Source organism: Rhinolophus sinicus, chromosome X (assembly GCF_036562045.2).
Source record: "Rhinolophus sinicus isolate RSC01 chromosome X, ASM3656204v1, whole genome shotgun sequence".
In the NCBI taxonomy this organism is placed as follows: Eukaryota; Metazoa; Chordata; class Mammalia; order Chiroptera; family Rhinolophidae; genus Rhinolophus; species Rhinolophus sinicus.
The window spans coordinates 82,160,642-82,177,005 of NC_133768.1; the positions used below are offsets into that span (position 1 = coordinate 82,160,642).

At 38.7% G+C, this 16,364-nt stretch overlaps 1 protein-coding gene across 2 annotated transcripts in view; it reads right to left on the bottom strand.

Annotated features, from left to right (window-relative positions):
- The window catches only part of LOC109437661 (A-kinase anchor protein 17B), a 46,060-nt gene that overhangs the window by 27,755 nt on the left and 1,941 nt on the right, over positions 1-16,364 (bottom strand). The window lies entirely within an intron of this gene.

Here is a 16,364-nt window from a genome sequence, read left to right on the forward strand (position 1 = left end):
GCTATGCCATAGGCTGCAGAAGTTATTTTCAAAAATTGCTTTATTGAAACGTGATATACGACACGTTTCACGCATTTGACATGTTTCGTAAAATAAGGTGCACATGTATCAAAAGTGTACATTTTGATGAATTTTGACATATGTATACACATCTATGAAACTATCACCACAGTCAAGACAGTGAAAATGCACATCATCCTGAAAAGTTTTCTTCGTGCCCCTTTGTAATCCTTCCTCCGTCCCAAGCAACTACTGATCTGGCTGCAGAATGTTTAAGTCACAGCTGATTTGTCTTGTATTATAAACAGACAGATGTTTCTGGAAAATACTCAGGAATATCCAATACTCAACTTTAACAGATGCTTTTGTCTAAATCAGGATACTTTCTCAACTCCAAGCTTCCATGTGCCAATCCTTGAGTCCTTGAATGTAGTTAAAGCTACATAGGGCCCTACTTTGCTCTTGAAAATAGGTTTAAAAAGGTTTGTGCTCTTCTCCCCATACAGTCCCTGTTTTTAATCTTATTTAAACCAAATAAGCATATTGTTTAATAATCTATTTCATTTTTTATTTCATTTTTTTCTTAGAGTTAATATTATATACTGAAAATAATTAAGATTATTACTTCATTGTATAATATGGTGGTGAGCTTTTTGAGATTATTATACTCAGAACTTAATTGTACATATATATAAATGTATTTTATTTATTTATTTTATAAGTTTCAGGTGTACAAAGAAATGTGATAGCTAGACATTTACACCCCTCACAAAGTGATAACCCCCCAGTCTACTACCTCTCTGACATCCTATATAGCAGTTACAATACCATTGACTATATTCCCTATGCTGTACTTTACATCCTGTTATATATATATATATATATATATATATATATATATATATATATATATATATATATAATACTATAGTTGTCATTCAATAATATTTTGTATTAGTTTCTGGTGTACAGCACAGTGGTCAGGCATTCATATAATCTATGAAGTGATCCCCATAATAAGTCCAGTACCCATCTCACACCCTACATAGTCTTTACAACATTATTAATTATATTCCCCATACTGTATTTCACATCTCCTTGACTGTTTTGTACTTCCTAATCCCTTCACCTTTCTCATGCATCTCCCTCCCCCCTCCCATCTAGCATCTATCAGTTTGTTCTCTGTATTTATGAGTCTAGTTCTATTTTGTTTTCTTGTTTATTGTGTTCCTTAGATTCCACACATAAGTGAGATCATATGGTATTTGTCTTTCTCAGTCTGACTTATTTCACTTAGGATAATATCCTCTAGGTCCACCCCTGTTGTTGCAATTGGTAAGATTTCATTCTTTTTTATGGCAGAGTAATACTCCATTGTATAAATGTACCACAATTTCTTTATCTAATCGTCTATTGATGGGCGTTTCAGTTGGTTCCACATCTTGAATTAGTGCTTTGGATTTCTTTGTATAAATAACTGATAAAAGCGAACTGGCACTTTGAGAAAACTGACCCAGGTGCTGGGAGGTCTGTGGATGGAGCTGGGCTTCCTGTTACTCTCTAGTCCTGACTTCCTGTTAAAACTTTATGGTTCTAACTTCCTGCGGTAGGGGGAGGGAATATATATAGCGGCCATCTTGGGAGAGGGGTGGAACATTGCATTTGGGCAGCTGACCAGAGATGCTGGTTCTCACACTGCTGCAGTAGTTTTGCTTTTTCCTTTTCCTGAATAAATCCTTTTTGGCAGACTACCTGGAAAATTATTTTGTCCAGTAAACAATACCCAGGAGTGGAATTGCTGGGTCATAAGGTAGGTCTATTTTTAATTTTTTCAGGAACTGCCATACTGTTTTCCATAGTGGCTGCTAAATAATCTATTTTAAATTAGATATATTATTTAGTACATATAGTCATGCATTTTATGTATTTTATATATATTAATAAAAACATATCTACCAAAACAGGTGGAATTACTGAGATCAAGTTATTAGACTACAACTTAAAATTGATTATTTAGAGCAACCTAATTTGGCCTCTAAATTCCCTTTTAATATATATGTGCTTCAGTTGACAGCAATGGTAGAATTCATTAACAATGTTCCCATCATTTTCACCAACTGCTGTCATATGCGTAGATTACTTTATTCAACAAAGGTTTAAGAGCCTAGTATAAACCAAGCCCTGATGGCAAGGAAAACCATAGTTATAACCTTCATAAATTATCAAAAAGCAAAATTTAGTAAAGATTTTTAACTATTCCTATGTTCTATTATGCTCTGCCATGACCTTCCCAGTCCCCCCCACCATATACACACATCTTTCTTCTCATCTGATTAAAAGCAACACTACTGAAATCACTTCTCTGTTTAATACCTTTGCAGAGTTGAATAAGAGCTCCTCTAACCTAAAAAAATTAGTTATTCAATAACATTTACACAGTGTGAATTCCAGCAGTATCGTGCGCACATAGCTTTACCAAAACATTTCACTCAACATGCTTCCCATGCCAGAACATTTCTAGTGGACTCAAGAGAACATGGCTGCTCTCTCCAGTCATCTGTCCACCTCATCTTCCTTGCCTCTGTACCTAGTATCAAAGCTGACTGAATAACAGTAGAATAAGAGAAGAGAGAAAAGGAAACAGTCTTGAGATGTTCTTCCAAACTTAAAATGATTGTTTTAACCTGCAGTGAAAATTCAATACATTCTGTAGGGTCTGCAATTCAGTCACTCCAATACTTCCTTTCATTTCAGAAGACACTAGAGAGATTTCTACTACATCTCCAGTTCTGTTTTTGTTTTATCATAAATATAACTTTAAAACTTTAAAAGCACTTGAGTTATTAGCAAAGTATCCATCATTCATTCTGTTTCACTTTTCCTCACTCACATAAATATTTGTTGTCAAGGACATTTGAATGAGGCACTTTTTTTAAAAATAGTGAAAAAAATAGGACCATTTATACAACTCAATATCGTCTTTCAAAGTAGTTACTTGCTGCCTTTCTTTTTTTCTCCAGGCTTTTGAACTTTAAAGTTAGTCATTTTGAAAGTATCTAAAATTATACCAACATATTTATAGTCAGTTACCAGGGCAGCCAAGATGTATTTGGTTTAAATGAACCTAGCCAATTGCCAATTTCCTGGCTAGTGCAGAAGCCCAGTAAGTCTTGACCAAATAGAATTATTTCCTGGCTCTTCACTCAAGAAGTCATGGATGAACATTCATGTGTGTTAACACATCACTAACCTACACAATTTTGAAACTGAGGCTGACCATATGATCTTGAAAAATTTTTAAATCACATCATTAAAATGAGCAACCCTCAGTGTTGCAATAGGAATATAGCCAATACAGGACCTACCAGATGACTAAATTCTCAAATTGAGATGGTCCTAAAGGGTGCAGACCACTGGGAGCTTTGAGGACAGAAAGGAAGGGACTTTTGGAGATCACAGCCATTCAGCAATGATAAATTTGTTACCAGGAAATACGAGTGTCCTACTGAAAGAGAATCTCTTCTACCACCGCTCAAAGAAAATCTGATCTAAGGGAGAATTTCGCATGGGAACTGTTGATCTTGAAATGAAAAAAACCGAATTCATGTTGATTCATCTCCTTTGGCAACTTAATTTCCTGTTTTTACTTCCCTATTTTAAAAGATCATATTTCCTTTATGTGATAATGTTTGTGAAAGCAAAGTGTTTCTAAGGCTAATAGAATAAATTAACCTAAGGAAAGATTTGTGTTAGGCCTTTCTGTGCTAATGCATTTACGTAACTCAGTGAGCATGGAAGTCATTCCATGATGGCAAGGGAGGGAGCAATTTTTTAAAATAAGCACAGGGCAGTCGCAGACCCATATGACCAGTCTTTTGGTCTTTTGCCCCTTCTTTAGCACCAGGAAAGTTTTTGTTATAGAACACGACTCCCCAGACATTTCCTGCCAGGAATACTGCTTTAAACCTTGGATTAATTTACTATAATGCTACTAAAGTAGACTCATTGCTTTCTCTTCTTCATATTTAAAAAAAATGCTATCAGGGATTTGAAGGAATGTGGCTGAGTATCTTACATACTTTAGCCTCACTCACCAAATAGAGTATTATTTGTGGGAAATGCATATCATGAAGTCCCCAGTGTTTTACTTCTCTGTTTTATCTTCCCAATCTGAAAATTACCAGCAAACTTCCTGCCCACGAGTCGCCACCTACAGGGCAAAAGCAGTCTTTACATGGGACCGTGCTAGGAGCTACTAGTAAGTAGTTTCTGAAAGCAGCAGTATTTTCCCAACCTTTTTAAAATCCCAAGGTAAACTTATTTGAATACAGATCCTGCAGAATAGGATACTACTCAATACCTTATGGCGAAAATGTGATCAAGGGTGGAAAGGCTTGAGAAGCCACCATTCACGTGAACTCTTCATGGTGGACTACTGTGTTGTAGCATCCTGACCAGGGAACACTGCCAGAGTGAAAGAGGTGTGAAGTCAAAAGTGGATGAAATGGTTAAAAAACTAAGACAACTGTATATTTACAATTTTCTGCATGAATAACATGTGAGATTTACACGGTTGTAGTTAGAGACCATCATGATTTGGGTTTTGCACCTATTTAATAACAATCTCAGATACTAATATGATCAATACATTCCTCACTTTTCATGCCTATAGCAAACTTCTGTAAAAATTCTATATATAAAGCAGAAATTCTACAGAAACTCTACAGAGTTCCTACATATTTGGTTAGATATTCCCCCTTCATGGAGATTTGCATTTTCCAATTAGTTTTTACACCTGAAGCTGAAGTAGAATAATATTGAATGTCAACTATATGTATAGTTACAGGATGTGGAGTACAGCATAGGGAATATAGTCAATGGAACTCTAACAGCTATATAGGATGTCAGAGAGGCAGTAGATTGGGGGTTATCACTTTGTGAGGGGTGTAAATGTCTAGTACATTGCTCTGTACACCTAAAACTAATAAAAAAGAAAAAAGAAAAAAAAAGAGCACTACTCTTTCCAAAAGAGCATCACTACTACTCTATACTACTAGTATGACAAAGGGCACCACAATGAAAATCATTGTCCAAATCTTTTTTAAATGATTTCCTCAAAATATATTACATCAAAGGATAGGAATAAGTTCATATGGCTCATTACATATTGTCAAATTGTTCTCCTGAAGGATTAAGTCAACTTATCATGCCATCACAGTATTAACATGCTTAATTCCCATGCACCCCGTGCAGCCCTGCTTACATTGGAATATTAACATTTTTATTTCTGCTACATTTATCAGTTTATAATGGCAACTTAAAGTAGCTTTAATTTGCATTTAATTTTTATGTAGGCTAAAGCTCCAGCCAACCTTCACATTGACGTTCAACTGCCTATTCAATGTGTCCAACTTGAATGTTTCATTAGCATCTCAACCTGACAAGTACAATAGAACTCTTGGGAGTCACCCAGTGATTCCCATCTCCCTAACAGAGCCACCCTCCACCCAGGAGCTCAAGTTCCTCCCTTCCACTTAGATTCAACCCTTCAGGAAGTCATTTTGACTCCATCTTTACCACACATTCCAAATCCATCCAGCCAAAATGCTTTAAAAAAAAAAAAAAAAAAAAAACTTTAAGTAAGATCCTGTTACTCCTTTGTTCAAAATCCTCCAGTGGCTTCCCACCATGCTTTGAACAAAATCCAAACAGCTTATCCCCAAAATATAGCCGCTACCAATCTCTTTCAACTCATTTTGTCCCTTTGTGCCCTACTGCCCTTGTTCTCTCCATGACTGTCACACTGGCCTTTTTACTGCTCCTTAAATGCATCAAGTTCACTCCTCAGAGCCTTTGCACTTGTGGTTCCCTCCAGCTGAAGTGCTCTCTTCCTCAAGATTTTCTCATGGTTGGCTCCTTCTCATTATTCAGAAGCCTTCCCTGAACACTAGCTTTAACAGCGCTGCTCCCACCCCTGTCATGTTGTAGCATATCAACCCATTTTAGTTTCATGGTAACACTGAAATGATCAAATAATCATGTGCATTTGTTAACGTGTGTTTTTTTTATCTACACCGACCCCCACCCCCTACTCTGCAAGTTTCGTAACGGCAGGGACTGCATGTGTCTGGTTCACCATTTTATCTTCAGAGCCTAGAAGGAAGGGTGCCTGGCACAGAGCATGAACTTGATAATTCTAAATTTTACCTAAACAAGAGAATTTGCTTATCAATTATATTTAAAAGGTGTTGCTTCCATAGTGAAAATACTAATAATAGCACCTAGAGACGAATTGTGAAATGCTAATGCAGACTTGCTTATTCTTTCAGGCTCCTAGAGCTATCAACATTAATCAGTGAACTTGGAGATCAATCAAGTGTACACCAAGCATCTACTCAGTATAAAACACTTTGGGGGATACAATGAGTCACTCTCAAAAAACTGAGTCTAGAAAGAGAAAGAAATTAAAACAATTAACTGGAATATGAGGAAGTAAATGGTGAATGCCATGGGAACCATAGGATACTTTGGGCTACAGAAAAGTGATAATGGTTTTAATGCTCTTTCACATGAAATAAGTATTGGCATTTCCAGGAATATGCCTCAGTGGTTTTCAAATGTGCTAGTACTGTTCCCTTCAAGAGTCTTGGGACATGCACAGGAACAGTTGGTTTTAGTTGTCACGATAACTGGTGTAGGGAAGGGCACTGCTGCCACTTCGTGAGCAGGGGGACAGATATGCTAAATGACCTGCACTGTAGGATAGACCTACACAAGGAAGAACTCTCCACCCCAAAGGACAATACAGAAATGGCTTATCCCTGTCCATCTAGAACATATGGAGAGTCTTCAGGGACTTCTAAAGTAAACTTTCTAAGATGATACTTTTTTCGTAGTCATTTCTAAGTTGTTTTCTTCCCCTGAACTCTTTTCATCGTTTTGATGCACAAACTGTACACACCAACTATTCAGCAGAAAGAAAACCTGAGTTCAAGTGAAGGATAAAGAACAATAAGGCCCACCAGAATGTTTCTTTGGGGCCCTAGCATAGCGGGCTTCGAAATCCCAGCCCAAAGCAAAGGTACCACCTATGAATAATGCTCAGTCCCTCGCCATCAGCCTTTCCCCAATGATGTCCACAGCATCACTGTGTGTTAAGATTATTCACATTTCACAGAGTTGGCTCTATTGCATGTCCAACACTTCCCTAATTACACAATAAGACAAGAAGGTAATCCTAAATTAGAATCTTCCTGAGTAGAGGCCCTTTTCTCTAGAGTAGGGGTCTGGGACCTTCAGGGTCAGGTAGGTCCCAGGACTGGGTTTGGGGCTGTGGAGCACTCAGACCCCAGCTAAAGGGGTCAGCACTACACAGCTCTGCCTTCCACAGGTAAAACACAGCCCAGGCCTTCTGGTGTTTTGGGAGAAGATGGAAATCCTGACTTTTAAAAAAAAAATTTCAGAAAATGGCGGCGTGAGGTGAGCCTCTGTAAAGCTCCCCTGGAATTTACAAAGAATCGAACATGAAAACTCCACAAAAGACTCCCTGCACAGCAGACAAGCAGGACGAAGAGGCCCACTACCGACTGAAATCACCTACAGGTGGGAGATTCACGCGAGTGGAGGGAGGAGGAAAGGGAGAAGTGCGCGGAGATGGAGCCGCGCGGGCACAGGACACAAACCTAGCTCAGTGCTCCGAGCTCGCTGCTTCCCGGAACTACCGCAGCTGCAGGAGAGGGAAGAACTCGGACTGCTAGGGCTCCGCCAGGGCTCCACAGGGCTGAGGGGACAGCATATAACACGGCTGAACCCAACGCACACGGCAGAGACCTCGGAGAAAAGACTGAGGGAAAAAGGCTGAAAACGATGGTTTAAGCCCGCACTGTCGAGCAGAGAACAAAGCCTTAGGCACTGAGACTAGCTGCCCCCTCCCTACCCTCCCAGAGCTCGCCCTGCCCCCACATGCCCGATGCTAGAAGCGAAACAGTAGTAGTGTCAGATCAAAACAACAGAAAATTTGCTATTTTGAGAACTGTGGACCACAGACACAAATTCACAGCCAAACTAGTTCCGGCAAAGGGGAGGGAGCTGTGGAAGCAGGACTGGCTGTGGTGGTGGTCGCCGCCATTGCTCTGGGCCACCTCTCACAACTCACCCCGCCCCTGACCCCACCTATCTGGGCGGATCCCTGCAGGAGTAAACAGAACTGCTGAAACATACGAGCTTTGAATCAGGAGCTCGAAGAGCTTTGGAACATCAAAAGCTCTCCACATACCCACCGGGACACTGCGCCCTGTGACCTAGACGAACTATTAACAGAGGAGAAGCCCGTCTCCCAGGGAATCCCCCCATTGTGTGAGAAGCAGGAATAGTGCAGAGAAAACATAGCACTACCTTGTGAGAGAGGAAAAAAAAAAAAAAACGCCTGCAGTCGGAGAAAAAGTAAAACATTCTACCAACAAGTACTGGAAAACAAAAGAAAGACCTCTTCCTATCAACCTGTTGCAGAAGTCACTCCTGTAGATGTCTAGGAAGAGAAATAGTAAACCAGTAATCGCCATGAATAACCAAGGCAACAAGATAGCTCAGAAAGAAAGTGAAAAATCTCCAGAGAAGGCACTTAAAGATACAGAAATATGTGACTTAAATGACAGAGAATTCAAGATTGCAGTTCTGAAAAACTCAACGAGATACAAGAAAACACAGATAGGCAGTTAAATGAACTCAGAAACTCAATCAAAGAACAGCATGAGCATTTTACGAAAGAGATTGAAATCTTAAAAAGAACCAAATAGAATTTCTGGAGATTAAGAACTCAATAGAAGAAATTAAGAATGAAATAACCAGCTTAGGTAGTAGAGTTGACCAGATGGAGGAAAGAATCAGTGACATCGAAGATAGAAACCTGGAAATGACACAGATAGAAGAAGAAAGAGACTTGAGACTTAAAAGAAATGAAAGAACTCTACAAGAACTTTCTGACTCCATCAGAAAGAGCAATATAAGAATAATGGGCATACCAGAAGGAGAAGAAAGAGAGAAGGGAACAGAGAATATATTCAAACAAATTGTCGATGAGAACTTCCCAAATTTGTGGACAGAACTGGACCCTCGAATCCAAGAAGCAAATAGAACACCTAGTTACCTCAATCCCAACAGGCCTTCTCCAAGGCACATCGTATTGAAGCTGTCTAAAATCAACGACAAAGAAAGAATCCTCAAGGCAGCCAGGGAAAAGAAGACGGTAACTTACAAAGGAAAGCCCATTAGATTATCATCAGATTTTTCAGCAGAAACTCTACAAGCCAGGAGGGAGTGGAACCAAATATTCAAACTATTGAAAGAGAGAAATCATGAGCCAAGAATAATATATCCAGCAAAGATATCCTTTAGATATGAAGAAGGAATAAAGACCTTTCCAGACATACAGAAGCTGAGGGAATTTTCTAATACATGACCTGCACTACAAGAAATACTAAAGGAGGCTATTCGACCACCATCAACAGGGACAATTTGTGGCAACCACAACTCAAAAAGGGGGAGAGTAAAGGCCTGAACCGGAATATGGAATGGAGAAAGTAAGCGTGCTGAAGAAAATGGAATACTCTAAATATCAAACTTTCTTTTACATAAACTTAAGGGTAACCACTCAAAAAAAATCCAGAACTGAAATATATACTGAAATAAAAGAAGAAACAGAGGGAAACATCATAGAATACCACCACACAGAAATAATAGACAACAAAAAGGCAAAGAAACAATGGAGATACAGCCTTACCAGAAAACTAAAGATAGAATGACAGGAAATCCTCACATATCAATAATCACCCTAAATGTAAATGGACTGAACTCACCAATAAAAAGGCACAGAGTAGCAGATTGGATCAAAAAACTAAACCCAACCATATGCTGTCTCCAAGAGACACATCTCAGCTACAAGGACAAGCATAGACTCAAAGTGAAAGGGTGGAAATTGACACTCCAAGCAAATGGTACCCAGAGAAAATCAGGTGTAGCCATAATGATATCAGATGAAACAGACTTCAAGGTGAAAAAGATAACAAGAGACAAAGATGGACATTTCATAATGGTGAAGGGACTGTACAACAAGAAGACATAACAGTCATCAATATTTATGCCCCCAATCAGGGAGCACCAAATACACCAAGCAACTACTAACAGAACTAAAGGGAGAAATTGACCAAAACACAATTATACTAGGGGACTTAAATACATCATTGACAGCTATGGATAGATCATCCAAACAGAAAATAAATAACGAAATAGTAGCCCTAAATGACACATTAGATGAAATGGACATAATTGACATTTATAGAGCACTTCATCCTAAAACATCAGACTATACATTCTTTTCTAGTGTACATGGAACATTCTCAAGGATAGACCATATATTGGGACATAAAATCAGTCTCAACAAATTTAAGAAGATTGAAATCATACCATGCATATTCTCTGATCACAAGGCTTTGAAATTGATATCAACTGTAAAAAGAAAGCGGAAAAACACAAATACATGGAGATTAAACAACATACTTTTAAAGAAGGACTGGGTCAAAGAAGAAATTAGAGGAGAGATCAAAAGATACATAGAAACAAATGACAATGAAAATACATCCTACCAAAATTTTTGGGATGCAGCGAAAGCAGTTTTAAGAGGGAAATTTATCTCATTACAGGCCTATCTCAAGAAACAAGAAAACTCCCAAATAAATAACCTCATGTTACACCTTAAAGAACTAGAAAAAGAAGAACAAGTAAAACCCAAGGTCAGCAGAAGAAAGGAAATAACAAAAATTAGAGCAGAACTAAATGAAATAGAGAACAAAAAGACAATAGAAAAAATTAATGTGACAAAGAGCTGGTTCTTTGAAAAGATTAACAAAATTGACAAACCCTTGGCTAGACTTACTAAGATAAAAAGAGAGAAGACACTGATTAACAAAATCAGAAACGTAAAAGGGGAAGTTATCACGGACACCACAGAAATACAAAGGATCATCCAAGAATACTATGAAGGACTATATGCCACCAAATTCAACAACCTAGAAGAAATGGACAAGTTCTTAGAAACATATAGCCTTCCAAGGCTGAACCATGAAGAACTGGAAAATCTAAACAGACCGATCACCAGTAACGAAATTGAATCAGTCATCCAAAACCTTCCCAAAAGCAAAAGTCCGGGACCAGATGGCTTCACTAGTGAATTCTACCAAACCTTCAAAGAGGATCTAATACCAATTCTGCACAAACTCTTCCAAAAATTGAAGAAGAGACAGTACTCCCTAACTCATTTTATGAGGCCAACATTACCCTGATACCAAAACCTGGTAAGGACAGCACAATAAAAGAAAACTACAGACCAATATCTCTAATGAATACCGATGCAAAAATCCTAAATAAAATTCTAGCAAATCGAATACAACAATGCATTAAAAAGATTATTCATCACGACCAAGTGGGGTTCATCCCCGGGTACAAGGATGGTTCAACATCCGCAAATCCATCAATGTGATACATCACATAAACAAAATAAAGGACAAAAATCATATGATTATATCAATTGATGCAGAAAAAGCATTTGACAAGATACAACATCCATTTATGATTAAAACACTTAATAAAATGGGTATAGAAGGAAAATACCTTAACATAATAAAGGCCATATATGACAAGCCCTCTGCTAATCTCATAATTAATGGAGAAAAACTGAAGCCCTTTGCTCTACGTTCAGGAACACGACAGGGATGTCCCCTATCACCTCTGCTTTTCAACATAGTGTTGGAAGTCCTTGCCAGAGCAATCAGGCAAGAGAAAGAAATAAAAGGCATCCAAATTGGGAATGAAGAAGTTAAATTATCACTCTTTGCAGATGACATGATGCTATATATAGAAAACCCTAAAGACTCCACCAAAAAGCTATTAGAAACAATCAACGAATACAGTAAAGTTGCTGGCTACAAAATCAACGCACAAAAGTCCATTGCCTTCCTATATACTAACAATGAAATCTCAGAAAAAGAAATACAAAAAACAATTCCTTTTGCAATTGCAGCAAAAAGAATAAAATACCTAGGAATAAACTTAACCAAGGATGTGAAAGACCTATATGCTGAAAACTATAAGACATTTTTGAAAGAAATTGAAGAAGACACAAAGAAATGGAAAGACATTCCGTGCTCATGGATTGGAAGAATCAACATAGTTAAAATGGCCATATTACCCAAAGCAATATACAGATTCAATGCAATCCCCATCAAAATCCCAATGGCATATTTTAAAGAAATAGAACAAAAAAATCATCAGATTTGTTTGGAACCACAAAAGACCCCGAATAGCCAAAGCAATCTTAAGAAAAAGAACTATAATGGAGGTATCACACTTCCTGACTTTGGCTTGTACTACAGGGCTACAATAATCAAAACAGCATGGTATTGGCAGAAAAACAGACACATAGACCAATGGAATAGAATTGAGAACCCAGAAATAAAACCACATAAATATGGACAGATAATTTTTGACAAAGAAGCTAAAAACATACAATGGAGCAAAGACAGCCTCTTCAATAAATGGTGCTGGGAGAATTGGATAGCCACGTGCAAAAGAATGAAACTGGACTGCTATTTGTCACCATGTACCAAAGTTAATTCAAAATGGATCAAAGACTTAAGCATAAGACCTGACACAATAAACTGCATAGAAGAAAACATAGGTACTAAACTTATGGACCTTGGGTTCAAAGAGCATTTTATGAACTTGACTCCAAAGGCAATGGAAGTAAAAGCTAAAATAAGCGAATGGGACTATATGAAACTTAAAAGCTTCTGCACAGCAAAAGAAACCATTGACAAAATAAAGAGGCCACCAACTGAATGGGAGAAGATTTTTGCAAACAGTGCCTCCGATAAGGGGCTAGTATCCAGAATATACAAGGAACTCATGCAACTCAACAACAAAAAAACAAACAACCCAATTGAAAAATGGGCAGAGGACTTGAAGAGACATTTCTCCAAAGAGGACATACAAATGGCAAATAAACATATGAAAAAATGCTCAACATCACTAATCATCAGAGAAATGCAAATCAAAACCACAATGAGATATCACCTCACCCCAGTCAGAATGGCTATCATCAACAAGACAAATAGTAACAAATGTTGGAGAGGTTGTGGAGAAAAAGGAACCCTCATACACTGTTGGTGGGAATGCAGACTGGTGCAGCCGTTATGGAAGGCAGTGTGGAGGTTCCTCAAAGAATTACGAATAGAATTGCCGTATGACCCAGCAATCCCTCTCCTGGGTATCTACCCAAAAATCTGAAAACATTTAGAGATAAAGACACGTGTGCTCCAATGTTCATTGCAGCTTTGTTTACGGTGGCCAAGACATGGAAACAACCAAAATGTCCTTCGATAGATGAATGGATAAAGAAGTTGTGGTACATATACACAATGGAATACTATTCGCAGTGAGAAAAGATGATATAGGAACATTTGTGACAACATGGATGGATCTTGAGAGAGTAATGCTGAGCGAAACAAGTCAGACAGAAAAAGCAGAGAACCATGTGATTTCACTGATATGTGGTATATAAACCAAAAAAAACAAAAGAACAAGACAAACAAATGAGAAACAGAAACTCATAGACACGGACAATAGTTTAGTGGTTGCCAGAGGGTAAGGGGGGTGGGGGGGGGGGGGGGGAGGTGAGGGTAAGGGGGATCGAATATATGATGATGGAAGAACTGACTCTGGGTGATGAACATACAATGGGATTTATAGATGATGTAATACAGAATTGTACACCTGAAATCTATGTAATTTTACTAACAATTGTCACCCCAATAAATTTAATTAAAAAAAAAAAAAAAAAAAAAAGAAGTTGTGGTATATATACACAATGGAATACTATTCGGTGGTAAGAAAAGATGATATAGGAACATTTGTGACAACATGGATGGATCTTGAGAGAGTAATGCTGAGCGAAATAAGTCAGACAGAAAAAGCAGAGAACCATGTGATTTCACTGATATGTGGTATATAAACCAAAAACAACAAAAGAACAAGACAAACAAATGAGAAACAGAAACTCATAGACACAGACAATAGTTTAGTGGTTACCAGAGGGTAAGGGGGGTGGGGGGTGGGGGGTGGGAGATGAGGGTAAGGGGGATCAAATATATGGTGATGGAAGGAGAACTGACTCTGGGTAGTGAACACACAATGGGATTTATAGATGATATAATACAGAATTGTACACCTGAAATCTATGTAATTTTACTAACAATTGTCACCCCAATAAATTTAGTAAAATAAAATTTAAAACAAAAATTAAAAAAAAGAATTTTTTTTTCAGATGTTTTGGTTTTTCAATGTTGACCCCTAATCCAATGGCTTTTGAAAACATTGTATAAGCTGAAGCACACCCATCTAAGGCTGAACTTGACCCAATGGCCCCTCCCCTAGCTTGCTCCTTATGTACACCAAACCCAAGAATCTGTTTGGTTGCGTGCACCTGGTGCTCCCCAGGGTTCAAGAAATTCAAAACCAAGAGTTAAAACCGTGTGTCCCCGAAAATAAGACCTAGCCAGACCATCAGCTCTAATGCGTCTTTTGGAGTGAAAATTAATGTAAGACCGGGTCTATAATATAATATAATGTAATGTAATGTAATGTAATGTAATGTAATGTAATGTAATGTAATGTAATGTAATGTAATGTAATGTAATATAATATAATATAATATAATATAATATAATATAATATAATATAATATAATACCGGGTCTTATATTAATTTTTGCTCCAAAAGATGCATTAGAGCTGATGGTCCGGCTAGGTCTTATTTTAAGGAATACAGGGTATGATGACAATTGGGCAAGGTTCTCAAGAAAGAGTGAGACAGAGACAGGCTCAGGGACTCAGGTAGGGCACACCAAGTGATTGGTACTGGTCTTGCCATGCTTTTCCTTTCTCAAAAATTCTCGGGGCCGGGCTGGTGGCTCAGGAGGTTAGAGCTCCATGCTCCTAACTCCAAAGGCTGCCTGTTCAATTCCCACATGGGCCAGTGGGCTCTCAACCACAAGGTTGCCAGTTCAATTCCTCGAATCCCGCAAGGGATGGTGGGCTCCGCCCCCTGCAACTAAGATTGAACAGGGCATCTTGAGCTGAGCTGCAGCTGAGCTCCCAGATGGCTCAGTTGGTTGGAGCGCATCCTCTCAACCACAAGGTTGCCGGTTTGACTCCCACAAGGGATGGTGGGCTGCGCCCCCTGCAACTGGCAACTGGACCTGGAGCTGAGCTGCGCCCTCCACAACTAATACTGAAAGGACAACAACTTGAAGCTAAACGGCACCCTCCACAACTAAGATTGAAAGGACAACAACTTGACTTGGGGGGAAAAAAAAATCTTAACATCTCCTTATTTCTCACTGCATGAAATCACAAGTTCTTTTCAAGGTTCTCCAAAAGGTAACCCTTCCCCTCCCCCATCAGCCTTATATTACATCATGCCCCTGTGCCCATCCTGCAATCTAGCTAGGGCAGTCTTCCTTGAGTTCCTTCAAACATGTTGATCGCCTCAGCCAAATGTCCTCTATCCCTATGTAAGTCCCACCCACTCTTCAAAGCCTTGCTCACATCCCACCTCTTTTATGAAACCTCTGTGACAGTAAATAGTAAAATGCTTTCAAGCTCAAGAGCTGATGTCAAGCTGACCTACGTTCAAATCCAATCTCTGCCATTGACCAGCTGCGTGATTCATCTAACCTCTTTGAGCTTCAGAAGATGATAATGATAAGGGCCTACCTTACAGAATTTTTGAAGGATTAAGGGAAATGATGCAAGTAAAATATTTAATCCTCAATAAGTACTCAATTAATATGAGCTCCTGTTATTACTATGGCTGAATTTTCTCTCCTCCTGTAAGTGACCCAGCTTACACTGTCTCTTCTGAGTAAAGGACCACTGGGTTTCATGCAGTCTACCTTTGCTCAGACTGGGCCGCAGGCATTAGTCTACATCAGCCCCCAGCTTGGCTTTAAAGCTTCTTAAAGTTCCAGGAGCATGTTGGATATAACACAGTACTCATATAGATCCAAGTGGACACTAAATCAGAGAGTTGCACGTGCACCACCACCCTGGCTCTGAAACAATCAGCAGAAGTCCCTCTGCCTAGCAAAGGCAAGAATGCATGCTAGGAAGATAAACATGTAGCCAGTCTCCATGACAGACAGAGCTGCTTCAACATTTGAAGGATATCTCTCTCTCTCTCTCTCTCTCTCTCTCTCTCTCTCTCTCTCTCTCTCTCTCTCTCTCTCACACACACACACACACACACACACACAC